Source organism: Aquarana catesbeiana, linkage group LG01 (genome assembly GCF_042186555.1).
Source record: "Aquarana catesbeiana isolate 2022-GZ linkage group LG01, ASM4218655v1, whole genome shotgun sequence".
NCBI classification, from domain to species: domain Eukaryota; kingdom Metazoa; phylum Chordata; class Amphibia; order Anura; family Ranidae; genus Aquarana; species Aquarana catesbeiana.
This window is the reverse complement of record NC_133324.1, coordinates 304,536,915-304,549,375: the sequence shown is the minus strand read 5'-3', so window position 1 is coordinate 304,549,375 and position 12,461 is coordinate 304,536,915. Positions and strand designations below refer to the sequence as shown.

Genomic DNA, 12,461 nt, shown 5'->3' with positions numbered 1-12,461 from the left:
AAAAGATTAAGCCATTCCCAGCTCACAGGTGCTCATTTCTCTGGGGTCTGTTTCTTCCACACACAATTCAGCGAAACTCTGAAGTTGCACACCGCTTCCAAAGGGTAAAAATAACTTTTTGTTCAGCACAAGCAGAGACATTCCACCCAGAATCCTCACCTAACATATTTCACCTTACTGGGGCTTAATCAAAGAGCATTAATAGGGTAGCTACTGCTATGTCGCCCATGTGGCCACTATGGGGCCCGAGGCAAAGGGAGGCCTGGTGGGAAACAGAAGAGTGAGATGTTTGTCCTGACCTGTCCTGTCTTGGAAGACCTTATTTAGTAGTTCTGCATCTGTGCATCTTCCTTCCAGGCAGCAGCACATACAGCATACAGACTAAGTTAGTGCAGGCAGTAGCAGAGATTGCTGCAGTAGGGAGAGGCTGCTGATTTGAGGAAGAGAAGAGCTCATTCAAAATGGCCAGACAAGCAATAGCAGAGTTGGTTGCTGGAACAAAGAAGTTGTCGTCATGCTCCTTATGGCTTGGGTCAACCTCAAGTAGGTCATGGGGCACATTTGCGTGGGCCCACCATCCCATTCATTTCAATTGTGGAAATATGGGGAAAAAGTCCCAGCCCATTTTTTAGAAAATGCAGCCACACAGAACCGCATTGCGCTGTGGCACCATGTGGTTTTGCGTACAAGAAAATGCACCACATCTTCTGATTTGTGAGGGTACAACTAAAAATGAATGGCACCCCTGCTCATCCGCTAAACAGCAATATGCTTTGCCTGCAATTTGGGAACACCTGCAACTATGCACGCGTTCCCAACCTGCACAAGTGTAAACCTAGCCTACAGGCTTGCCCACAGTTCGTGTATTGAGTGAATTGGTGGATGGTGCCAACATACAATTATTCTAAAGTAGAGACCTTTTCCAGCACATCTTGGTAGAGTTTATTCAGACAAAGTAACAGGTATTACAGGCCAACATTTTGGGACCTTGCAGGATCCATTTTTTAAGGCAGAGTGATGAGTTGGTGGAACAAGACGTGAGAGAACTTAGGTAGGTGTGTGTTTATGTGTTTGTATGCGTTTTATGTGTCAGTCTTTGTTTCATTTGTTTGTTTTTGTTTTGTAGGTGTGTGTTTGTGTTTTGTGTATGAGTGAGTTTTTATTGTGTGTTTCTTTCAATCAATTTTTATTATATAAAGCACACAAAAAAATATTAAGTAACATACATCCCAGGTTACATTGTGGGATGAACAAGGATCCAGAAATCTTCAACAGTTAAAGGAATCACAGTATAGGTATAAATTCCAGCGAGCATCATAGTGAACAAAACTGAATATATTCTCCATTAATGCATGTAACAAGATAGAGAACATAGGGGGTCATTGAAGTGAAAAGGCCAGCTTCTATTGACAACGACAGAGGGCCTCCTGGGGATAGACCATAGGTACCATCCCAAGAGGTCCCCACCTGTCATTCCATCTGTCAGTGAATCCATCCTCCCAAAATTAGGAAATAAATCTCAGTGATGGATAGTTACCATAAGAGAGAAACACAACCAGGAGATATCAAATCCGTTCCCAAAAGGGTAAGCACCAGTATGGGGTGAACCATGCTAAAGGGAAGATCCTGGGTGGAGGGTCTGTGCTTGTGCTAGCCAATACAGTTGATTTACCCCTTTGGAAGTGGAGTGCGGCTCCAGGGCTTTGTTGAATTTTGTTTATATAAGTTTGGTGTTATGCTTACTCTTTTTTACTAATCATTACCAGGCACTAAAAGTGAAATCATGACAAGGATTAGGTGCAATAAAGACGCTTGTGCAAACTTTCCAAAGTTTTCATATATTAATTTAAAATTGTTTCTAAAACCATTATTGGGCTTAGTCAATAAAATATGTAATTGTGATATAAGCCACTCAAAATCTATCTTGTACTTGACTGGTCTCAAAAACTAAAATCTGATTGGATGTCATACATTTATTGCGGAGGGAGATGTCTCGCTGAAAATGACATGCAGTTCACTAGATTTTCAGTTCACAAATTGCACTTGACCCAGCCCTTCTCTCTTCTTTCTGAAAACAGGGAAGGATGGGCCAAGTCAACCTACTATGAGTAGACGTCATGATGTCACTTCTGGCTCTTGGGCCATGTAAACATGTTTTTTTTTTTCTTAAAGCAAAAGATATATATTTTTTTTAATCTTTTGCTTTTAACCACTAGCCGACCAGGTGCCATCATTCTACTGCGGCAGGTCGGCTCTCCTGCACAAATCGCCGTAGCTGTACCTGGGCCCCTCAAACAGCTATAACATCTCACCCACCAGCCATGTGCATCGGGTTCCCCACCGTGCAGCGGGCACGTGCCTCCTGCGGCACACGCGATGTCCGCCGGCCACGCGCGATCGCGGGCACAAGAGCCAGAGCGGGGATGTGTGTGTGTTTGTGTGTGTGTGTGTGTGTGTGTATGTGTATGTGTGTATGTGTATGTGTGTACACACACACATCACAATTCTGTCAGGAGAGGAGAGACAGATCGACTGTTCCTACTTGTTTTACCCCTTGATCGCCCCTAGTGTTAACCCCTTCCCTGCCAGTGACATTTGCACAGTAATCAGTGCATTTTTATAGCACTGATCGCTGTATAAATGTGTCAAAAGTGTGTCAAAATGTGTCAAAAGTGTCTGATCTGTCCGTTGCAATGTCACAGTCCTGCTAAAAATCGCAGATCGCTGCCATTACTAGTAAAAAAAAAATAATAATAAAAATTCCATAAATATTGCCCCTATTTTGTATACACTATAATGTTTGTGCAAACCAATCAATATACGCTTATTGCTATTTTTTTTTACCAAAAATATGTAGAAGAATATACAGTATCTCACAAAAGTGAGTACACTCCTCACATTTTTGTAAATATTTTATTATATCTTTTCATGTGACAACACTGAAGAAATGACACTTTGCTACAATGTAAAGTAGTGAGTGTACAGCTTGTATGCAGATGTGCGTACTCGGTTTCCGGGGGTTACACAGGGATGATGCCTGCAGCTTATACCGGAGAAGTGGGAGGGGACGTCACCCCGTCACGCCGCTCTTACCGGGCCTCCCGTTCCATCGGGAGACCCAATGACCAATCAGCCGCTTCCGGTGGCTGGGGACGGACTGGAACGCAGCCATGAATGGCTGCGTTCCAGCCTCCTAATTGTAAACACCGAAGCGACGTCATGATGTCACTTCCTGTTTACTCGGCTTTCAATGGCGCCAGTTTTAAAAAAATATACAGTATTCATAATCACCGAAAATGGCGATCTGAATACTTTGAAGTGCAAAGGAGGGTTTGGGGGTCTTTTAGACCCCCGATCCCTCCATAAAGAGTACCTGTCACCATCTATTACTGTCACAAGGGATGTTTACATTCCTTGTGACAGCAATAAAAGTGATCAAAAATGTTTTTTTTTTTTTTTAAACATAGTTTATTAATATAAAAATAAATAATATAAATAAGAAAAAAAAAATGTAAAGTGTCCCCGTCCCCGCGAGCTTGCTCAGCAAAGAAAACGCATACGGGCCCGCATATGTAAACAATGTTCAAATCACACATGTGAGGTATCGCCACGATCGTCAGAGCGAGAGCATTAATTCTAGCACTAGACCTCCTCTGTAACTCTCACCTGGTAACCGTAAAAAAATTTAAAGCGTCACCTATGGAGATTTTTAGATACCGTAGTTTGTCGCCATTCCACAAGTGCGTGCAATTATAAAGCGTGACATGTTTGGTATCTATTTACTCGACGTAACATCATCTTTCACATTATACAAAAAAAATGGTGGTAACTTTACTGTTTGTTTTTTTTAATTCATGAAAGTGTCCCTTTTCCCAAAAAGTTGCGTTTAAAACACCGCTGCACAAATACTGTGTGACATAAAATATTGCAACAATCACCATTTTATTCTCTAGATTCTCTGCTAAAAAAATATATATAATGTTTGGGGGCTCTAAGTAATTTTCTAGCAAAAAATACGGGTTTTAACTTTCAAAAATAGGCTTAGTCATGAAAGGGTTAACAGTGTAAATTTGCTGTCCCCTCAAAATAACTCAACACACAGCCATTAATGTCTAAATTGCTGGCAACAAAAATGAGTACACCCCTAAGTGAAGATGTCCAAATTGGGCTCAATTAGCCATTTTCCCTCCCCAGTGTCATGTAACTTGTTAGTGTTACAAGGTCTCATGTGTGAATGGGGAGCAGGTGTGCTAAATTTGGTGTTATCGCTCTCACTCTCTCATACTGGTCACTGGAAGTTCCACATTGCACCTCATGGCAAAGAACTCTCTGAGGATCTGAAAAAAAGAATTGTTGCTCTACATAAAGATGGCCTAGGCTATAAGGAGATTGCCAAGACCCTGAAACTGAACTGCAGCACGGTGGCCAAGACCATACAGCGGTTTAACAGAACAGGTTCCACAGGCCCCGCAGAACAGGCCTCGCCATGGTCAACCAAAGAAGTTGAGTGCACATGCTCAGCCTCATATCCAGAGGTTGTCTTTGGGAAATAAATTCTGTCAGCATTGCTGCAGAGGTTGAAGGGGTGGGGGGTCAGCCTGTCAGTGGTCAGACCATACGCCGCACACTGCATCAAATTGGTCTGCATGGCTGTCGTCCCAGAAGGAAGCCTCTTGTAAAGATTATGCACAAGAAAGCCTGCAAACAGTTTGCTGAAGACAAGCAGACTAAGGACATGGATTACTGGAACCATGTCCTGTGGTTTGATGAGACCAAGATAAACTTATTTAGTTCAGATGGTGTCAAGCGTGTGTGGCGGCAACCAGGTTAGGAGCTCAAAGTCAAGTGTGCCTGCAGTCAAGCATGGTGTTGGGAGTGTCATGGTCTGGGGCTGCATGAGTGCACTTGGGAGCTAAAGTTCATTGAGGAAACCATGAATGTCAACATGTACTGTGACATACTGAAGCAGAGCATGATCCCCTCCTTTTGGAGACTGGGCCGCAGGGCAGTATTCCAACAAGATAACGACCCCAAATACACCTCCAAAACAACCACTGCCTTGCTAAAGAAGCTGAGGGTAAAGTTAATGGACTGGCCAAGCATGTCTCCAGACCTAAACCATATTGAGCATCTGTGGGGCATCCTCAAACGGAAGGTGGAGGAGCACAACGTCTCTAACATTCACCAGCTCCATGATGTCGTCACGGAGGCATGGAAGAGGACTCCAGTGGCAACCTATGAAACTATGGTAAACTCCATGCCCAAGAGGGTTAAAGCAGTGCTGGAAAATAATGGTGGCCACACAAAATATTAACAATTTGGGCCCAATTTGGACCTTTTCACTTAGGGGTGTACTCACTTTTTGTTGCCAGCGGTTTAGACATTAATGACTGTGTTTTGATTTATTTTGAGATGACAGCAAATACACTGTTGTACAAGCTGTACACTCACTACTTTACATTGTAGCAAAGTGTCATTTCTTCAGTGTTGTCACATGAAAAGGTATAATAAAATTTATTTTTGTGGGGGATATTTATTATAACAAAATATAAAAAAAATATTGCTTTTGCAATTTTTTTCAAAATTGTCGTTGTTTATAGCGCAAAAAAAAACAAAAAACACAGAGGTGATCAAATACCACCAAAAGAAAACTATTTGTGGGAAAAAAGGATGTCAATTTTGTTTGGGTACAATGTCGCACGACTGTGCAATTGTCAGTTAAAGCGAAACAGTGCCGTATCGCAAAAAAAGGCCTGGTCATTAAGGGGGCAAATCCTTCCGGGGCTGAAGTGGTTAAAGGTAGAAGAGAGATTTGGGGTCTTTTAGACCCCAGATCTCTCCATAAAGACCACCTGTCATGCTGTATAGTTATCGCAAGGGACGTTTACAGCCCTTGCAATAGCAATAATAGTGATGACTTTTTTTTTCAGACAGTGTAAAAATGAAAAAAATGGAATAAAATAAATATATATATATCTTTTTAAAGTGCCCCTGTCTCCACGTGCAGTAGTGAATGCATACATATGTCACGCCCATCTATGCACACGGGTGTTTGCACTATACATGTGAGGAATTGCCATGAACTTCTGAGCGAGAGCAAGAACTCTAGCACTAGACCACCTCTGTAACTCTAAACTGGCAACCTGTAGAAATTTTTAAAGTGTCATCTCTGGAGATTTTTAAGTACCATAGTTTGGCGTCCTTCCACGAGCGAGTGCAATTTTAAAGCATGTTAGGTATCTATTTACTCAGCGTAACATCATCTGTCATATTATACAAAAAAATGGAGTATATTATGTTTTTTCTAAAATTCATTAAAGTGTATTTTTTCAAAAAATATTGTGTTTGAAAAACCGCTGCGCAAAAACCATATTATATATATATATATATATATATATATATATATATATATATATATATATTTACATATACATATATATACACACACACACACACACACACATTATGTTTGGGACATCTAAGTAATTTTATAGCAAAAAATACTGATTTTGATTTGTAAACAACAAATGTCAGAAAAAGGCCAGGTCCTTGAGAGGTTAATGATAGTTACCTTTTATACAAGCAACATGTGAAAGGTTTACTTTTACTAAACAGCTGCTTAACATTTATGCCCCGTACACACGGTCGGATTTTCCGATGGAAAATGTCCGATGGGAGCGTGTTGTCGGAAATTCCGACCGTGTGCGGGCTCCATCGGACATTTTCCATCTGATTTTCTGACACACAAAGTTGGAGAGCAGGAGATAAAATTTTCCGACAACAAAATCCGATCGCGTCAATTCCGACCGTGTGTGGCCTGTTCCGACGCACAAAGTGCCACGCATGCTCAGAAGAAATTCCAAGACGGAACAGCTCGTTCTGGTAAACTTAGCGTTCGCAATGGATACAGCACTTTCGTCACGCTGCAATGTTAAAAATGGTTTAATACAGCGCACTCTCTTCTTCTTTATAATGTGACAAGAATTAAGTAGTTTTGCTGCTCATATTCACACACACTTTTCACAAACTTATTTCGTTACTATTTATCGGGATTCCCTCAATATATTTTGCTTTCTCACATCTGACAACATATTTTTGTATATTTTTTATATATTTTTTGGCTTTAATGTAGATTCTTTTTTTGTGTTTGTATTTTATTTTTATTTTGTTTGCGATTTTGATTTGTACTTCCGTAAATGTTTGTGTGTGTTTTTTGTGACAAGTTCCCACAACACCATTGATATGTTGTTCTATTTAATCTGTAGGAGATTGTTTGGTGTTGTTGTCTCTTGTTAATTTCACATTGTACTTTAGAAATGTACCTGAATCGTCACCAACAAACTGTCCTTTTTGGATGAAAACACACACAGGAGAGTATAATTTACCTAAAAAATTTTATTAACGGCTCACAACTAAACAAAGAGGGAGGCAACGCTGGAGAAACTGCAGAAGTGGGTGAAGCCTTGGACCCCCAGGGCAGACATCAACTATTTTAAGCAAAATTGGTGGCCTGAGGAGTCCTTATCTAAGGGAGGGCAGTCTGGTCCAGAAGTCCCAGAGATCATGAACAGCAGCAGATGACATCTGTGTCCCCAGGCTGTGGTCATACGAGAGACTGCATCTTCTTTCAGACCAGACTGAACCCAGGGCCATCACTCTTTGGTCTTCTTTCCACGCCTCCTTCCACGCGGTGGCTGTGGTGTTGGAGTTGTGGCAGCAGGAGGAGGAGGAGGATGGTCCAACTCAACCACGTCGGTCTTGGGTGTTTGTTCCCCACTCACCCCCTTACGTAGGACTTTATAAAGCAGGTCCTCACAGAGCTTGCGTTGACCCTCCTGCATGCCCTACAATTTAGTGGCAGCCATGCAGGCAAAGGCCTCTTCAGGAGTTGGTAAGGCTCTGAGGGACGCCGAAGCCTCCTGGATCAGCCTGAATGCTGAATCCTGCACGGGACTCGGAGTGGCCTTCCTGGCTCGTTTATATGGCAGGCGGAGGGGAGGGACCTGAGACTCAGTCAGGCTGCGACTGGTCCCAGGCTTCTCTTGGCTGACACTTAGCCCCACCTCCTCCTGGCTGCCACTAATCCCCGCCTCCTCCTGGCTGCCACTAATCCCCGCCTCCTCCTGACTGCCACATTCCACAACCTCCTCCTGGCTGAGGTCTTCCTGTGTATGAAAAAGGGACATAGTTTTAGTTTTTTCTTCATCAATCACACACAATTTTCACCTCCTGACTGCTGCAAATTCAATGTTAACAAATATAACAGACTATCCTTCTGAGCCCAGCAGTTTTCATTCTTGTCCCAATTTTGGGTGCCCACTACTGTCTATTGATATGTAAAAAACTTTTTTCAATCAGCAATTAGTGATCAATAATAACATCTAGTAAACATCATTTATTTATTGCCCAGAAATCTGTAGAAGAATGCTATACCTGACTCCAGCTGGGCTCCTCCACTTCTTCCTGGCTGGAAGGCCCAGGTTGGACATCGGAAGCCTCAGCTGGGGTGGAAGGAAGCGTGGAAGGAAGAGTAGAGAGGGATTCCCTGACTTCAGTGTGGTCTGACAGAAATCGCAGTCTCTCGTAGTACCAGAGCCTGGGGACATAAATGTCATCTGCTGCAGCTCCGGACCTCAGGGAATCTGTGACCTTCTTGCGTTCCCTAAGATATGTGCTCCTCAGGCCACCAATTTTGGCTTTTAAATAAGGGATGGTTGCTGTGGGGACCACCGGCGTTAACAACTCCAGCAGTTTCTCCAGCGCTGCCTGCCTCTTCTGTTTATGATTATAATGGGGGTGTCTCACTTGCCACAGACAGGGCAGCTCCCTGTATTTGTCTATGAACAGGGGCAGGAAATTGTGGTCGTTGAACCCATCCATTTTCTCTGCAAGACACAACACAAGACAAACCCTAATGTCAGGCCAAACTCCCCTAATCTTGTTACAATATAGGCTTCCATTTCGAAGCAGTATAGGTGCAAGTTTAGATCTTACCTTCGTTATCACGATTGGCGTCTCCGATTCTCCTTCCTCCGCTCACAGATCGTACGTAATACGCACGTGTGTTACGCTTTAAACACACTGCGCATGCGTATAACTCCGCCCGCCCCTGACGTTCTTTCTAGTCTATTCCCCGCCCCTTTTCGTTCGGCGCAGTGGGGGAAGAGCACATGGCGGATAGACAGCAGGTGCGTGCTAACTGTAGCAACGAGGAGGAGGAGGAAAGGCCGGAGCCTGCAACGTCCCGATCCAGAAGGAGATTTAAGGACTCAAATATGTCCTTTGGGGAGATGTTGGAAATGGTGGACATCCTGAAGAAGGCCGACTATGATGGAAAGTATGGGCCTTACCCCAACCCCAATATCCGAAAGGCCAAGATCATGGCGAAAGTGGTCAGGAGTAGGGATGAGCCGAACACCCCCCGGTTCGGTTCGCACCAGAACCCGCGAACGGACCGAAAGTTCGCACGAACGTTAGAACCCCATTGACGTCTATGGGACTCGAACGTTCGAAATCAAAAGTGCTCATTTTAAAGGCTAATTTGCATGGTATTGTCCTAAAAAGGGTTTGGGGACCCGGGTCCTACCCCAGGGGACATGTATCAATGCAAAAAAAACTTTTAAAAACGGCCGTTTTTTCGGGAGCAGTGATTTTAATGATGCTTAAAGTAAAAAAAAAAAAGTGAAATATTCCTTTAAATATCGTACCTGGGGGGTGTCTATAGTATGCCTGTAAAGTGACGCGTGTTTCCCATGTTTAGAACAGTCCCTGCACCAAATGTCATTTTTAAAGGAAAAAATCTCATTTAAAACTGCTTGCGGGTTTAATGTCATGTCGGGTCATGGCAATATGGATGAAAATCAGTGAGACAAACGGCATGGGTACCCCCCAGTCCATTACCAGGCCCTTTGGGTCTTGTATGGATATTAAGGGGAACCCCGCACCCAAATTAAAATAAGGAAAGGTGTGGGGCCACCAGGCCCTATATACTCTGAACAGCAGTATACAGGCGGTGCAAACAAGACAGGGACTGTAGGTTTGTTGTTAAGTAGAATCTGTTTGTAATTTTGAACATTTTTAACGTGTTTAGCTCCAGCCAAAAAATCTTTTCTAAGCTTTTTGGAAAACATAGGGAAGGGTTATCACCCCTGTGACATTTGTTTTGCTGTCTTTCCTCCTCTTCAGAAGATTTCACCTCACTTTTTTGTCCCAATGAAAAATGTTTTTTGAAAATTTGGGTTTTTTTGTGGAACAAGGATTGGAAAGCATCAGTGGAAAGGAGAAATTGTTTTCCCATATTAACTCTTACAGGAGAGAATTTCCCTTCCTAGGGGTAGATTTCATCTCACTTCCTGTTGTCTCCTTCCGTTTGCAAGTAGGAGTCGTTTGTAAGTTAGATGTTTGAAAGTAGGGTCCTGCCCTATATACTCAGCAGAAATTTGGGCCTTAGGTGTTGCTGTGGCCACAACACTGTAAGCCCTCACAGGGCCCTGCTGTGAAATATTAGATCAAGAATTGTAATTACATGCCCCTGTTGAACAGGAGCTGAAAAATTAGGCCTTAGGCACTGGTGCTGGTGCCACAACACTGCAACCCCTCACAGACACTCTAGTTGGAACGCAGGAACGAGCCCTGCTGCAAATTATTGCTTCAAAAATTGTAATTACACGCCCCTGTTAGACAGGGGCAGAAAAATTGGGCCTTAGGCACTGGTGCTGGTGCCACAACACTGCAACCCCTCACAGACACTCTAGTTGGAACGCAGGAACGAGCCCTGCTGCAAAGTATTGCATCAAAAATTGTAATTACACGCCCCTGTTAGACAGGGGCAGAAAAATTGGGCCCTAGGCACTGGTGCTGGTGCCACAACACTGCAACCCCTCACAGACACTCTAGTTGGAATGCAGGAACGAGCCCTGCTGCAAAGTATTACATCAAAAATTGTAATTACACGCCCCTGTTAAACAGGGGCTGAAAAATTGTGCCTTAGGCACTGGTGGTGGCGCCCAGAACCAAAAATGTTCTTACAAGCTATCAGCGTGATGATTGAGGAGGAAGAGGATAATTACTCAGGGATAGTCACTCAGCATCAGCATAGGCAGTCTTTGAAGGGATCTGAGATTTCAAAAAAAATTATTCGGTTACATCAGCATCAGGTGCTTGGTAGCTGGTGGTGATCCAAGACTCATTCATTTTTATGAAGGTCAGCCGATCGACCGAATCGGTGGACAGACGCACCCTGTGATCGGTTACCACGCCTCCAGCAGCACTGAATGTGCGTTCCGAAAGAACGCTGGATGCAGGACAGGCCAGTAGCTCAATTGCATACTGTGCAAGCTCTGGCCAGTGATCCATCCTCAAGACCCAGTAACCCAGAGGATTTTCGGTGGGAAAGGTGTCCAAGTCTGATCTTGCCCCTAGGTATTCCTGCACCATGTAAAACAGACGCTGGCGATGGTTGCTGGAACCGATCATACCTTGGGGCTGCGGACCAAAAAATTGTCTGAACGCATCGGTCAGACGGCCACCTTCTCCACCGCTCCTTCTTTGACTGACCGAAGCCTCAGCAACACGTTGTCCAGAAACAGGAGTTTGTAACCTCCCAGTCTCTGGGAACGCGTTGCACAGACCTTTCTGCAAGGCCTCCCGAAGATGTTTCATCCTCTGCTCCCTCTGCGATGGCAAGATAAGGTCCGCAACCTTACCCTTGTAACGTGGATCAAGGAGGGTTGCCAGCCAGTATTGGTCCTTCTCCTTGCTACCACGAATACGAGGATCCTTACGCAGGCTTTGCAGGATCAGGGAGGCCATGCAGCGTAGGTTTGCTGAGGCATTCGGTCCGGAGTCCTCTGGGTCACTAAGAACGACATGGTCCGCAGCCACCTCCTCCCAGCCACGTACAAGTCCATGTGTTTCTTGGGACTGATCCCTTAAAGACTGCTGCTGATGCTGAGTGCCAGGCTCCACCTCCATACTGACACAATCTTCCTCCTCCTCCTCTTCCTCCTCGTCCTCTTCCTGTGTGATCGGCGGGCACGCAGGAACACTGTCTGGATAAAGGGGGCCTTGAGAGCTAAGGAAGTCCTCCTCTTCCTGCCTCTGTTCTGCCTCAAGTGCCCTGTCCATTATTCCACGCAGCGTGTGCTCCAACAGGTGGACAAGGGGGACAGTGTCACTGATGCATGCACTGTCACTGCTCACCATCCTCGTGGCCTCCTCGAATGGTGAAAGGACAGTGCATGCATCCCTGATCATGGCCCACTGGCGTGGGGAAAAAAAACAAGCTCCCCTGACCCTGTCCTGGTGCCATAGTCGCACAGGTACTCATTGATGGCCCTCTGCTGCGTGTGCAGCCGCTGCAGCATGGCCAACGTTGAGTTCCACCTGGTGGGCATGTCACAGATTAGGCGGTTCTTGGGCAGGTTAAACTCCTTTTGGAGGTCCGTCAGCCGAGCACTGGC

At 44.4% G+C, this 12,461-nt stretch overlaps 1 protein-coding gene across 1 annotated transcript in view; it reads left to right on the top strand.

Annotated features, from left to right (window-relative positions):
* Positions 1-12,461, top strand: part of LOC141143749 (dehydrogenase/reductase SDR family member 4-like) — a 158,673-nt gene that overhangs the window by 108,929 nt on the left and 37,283 nt on the right. The window lies entirely within an intron of this gene.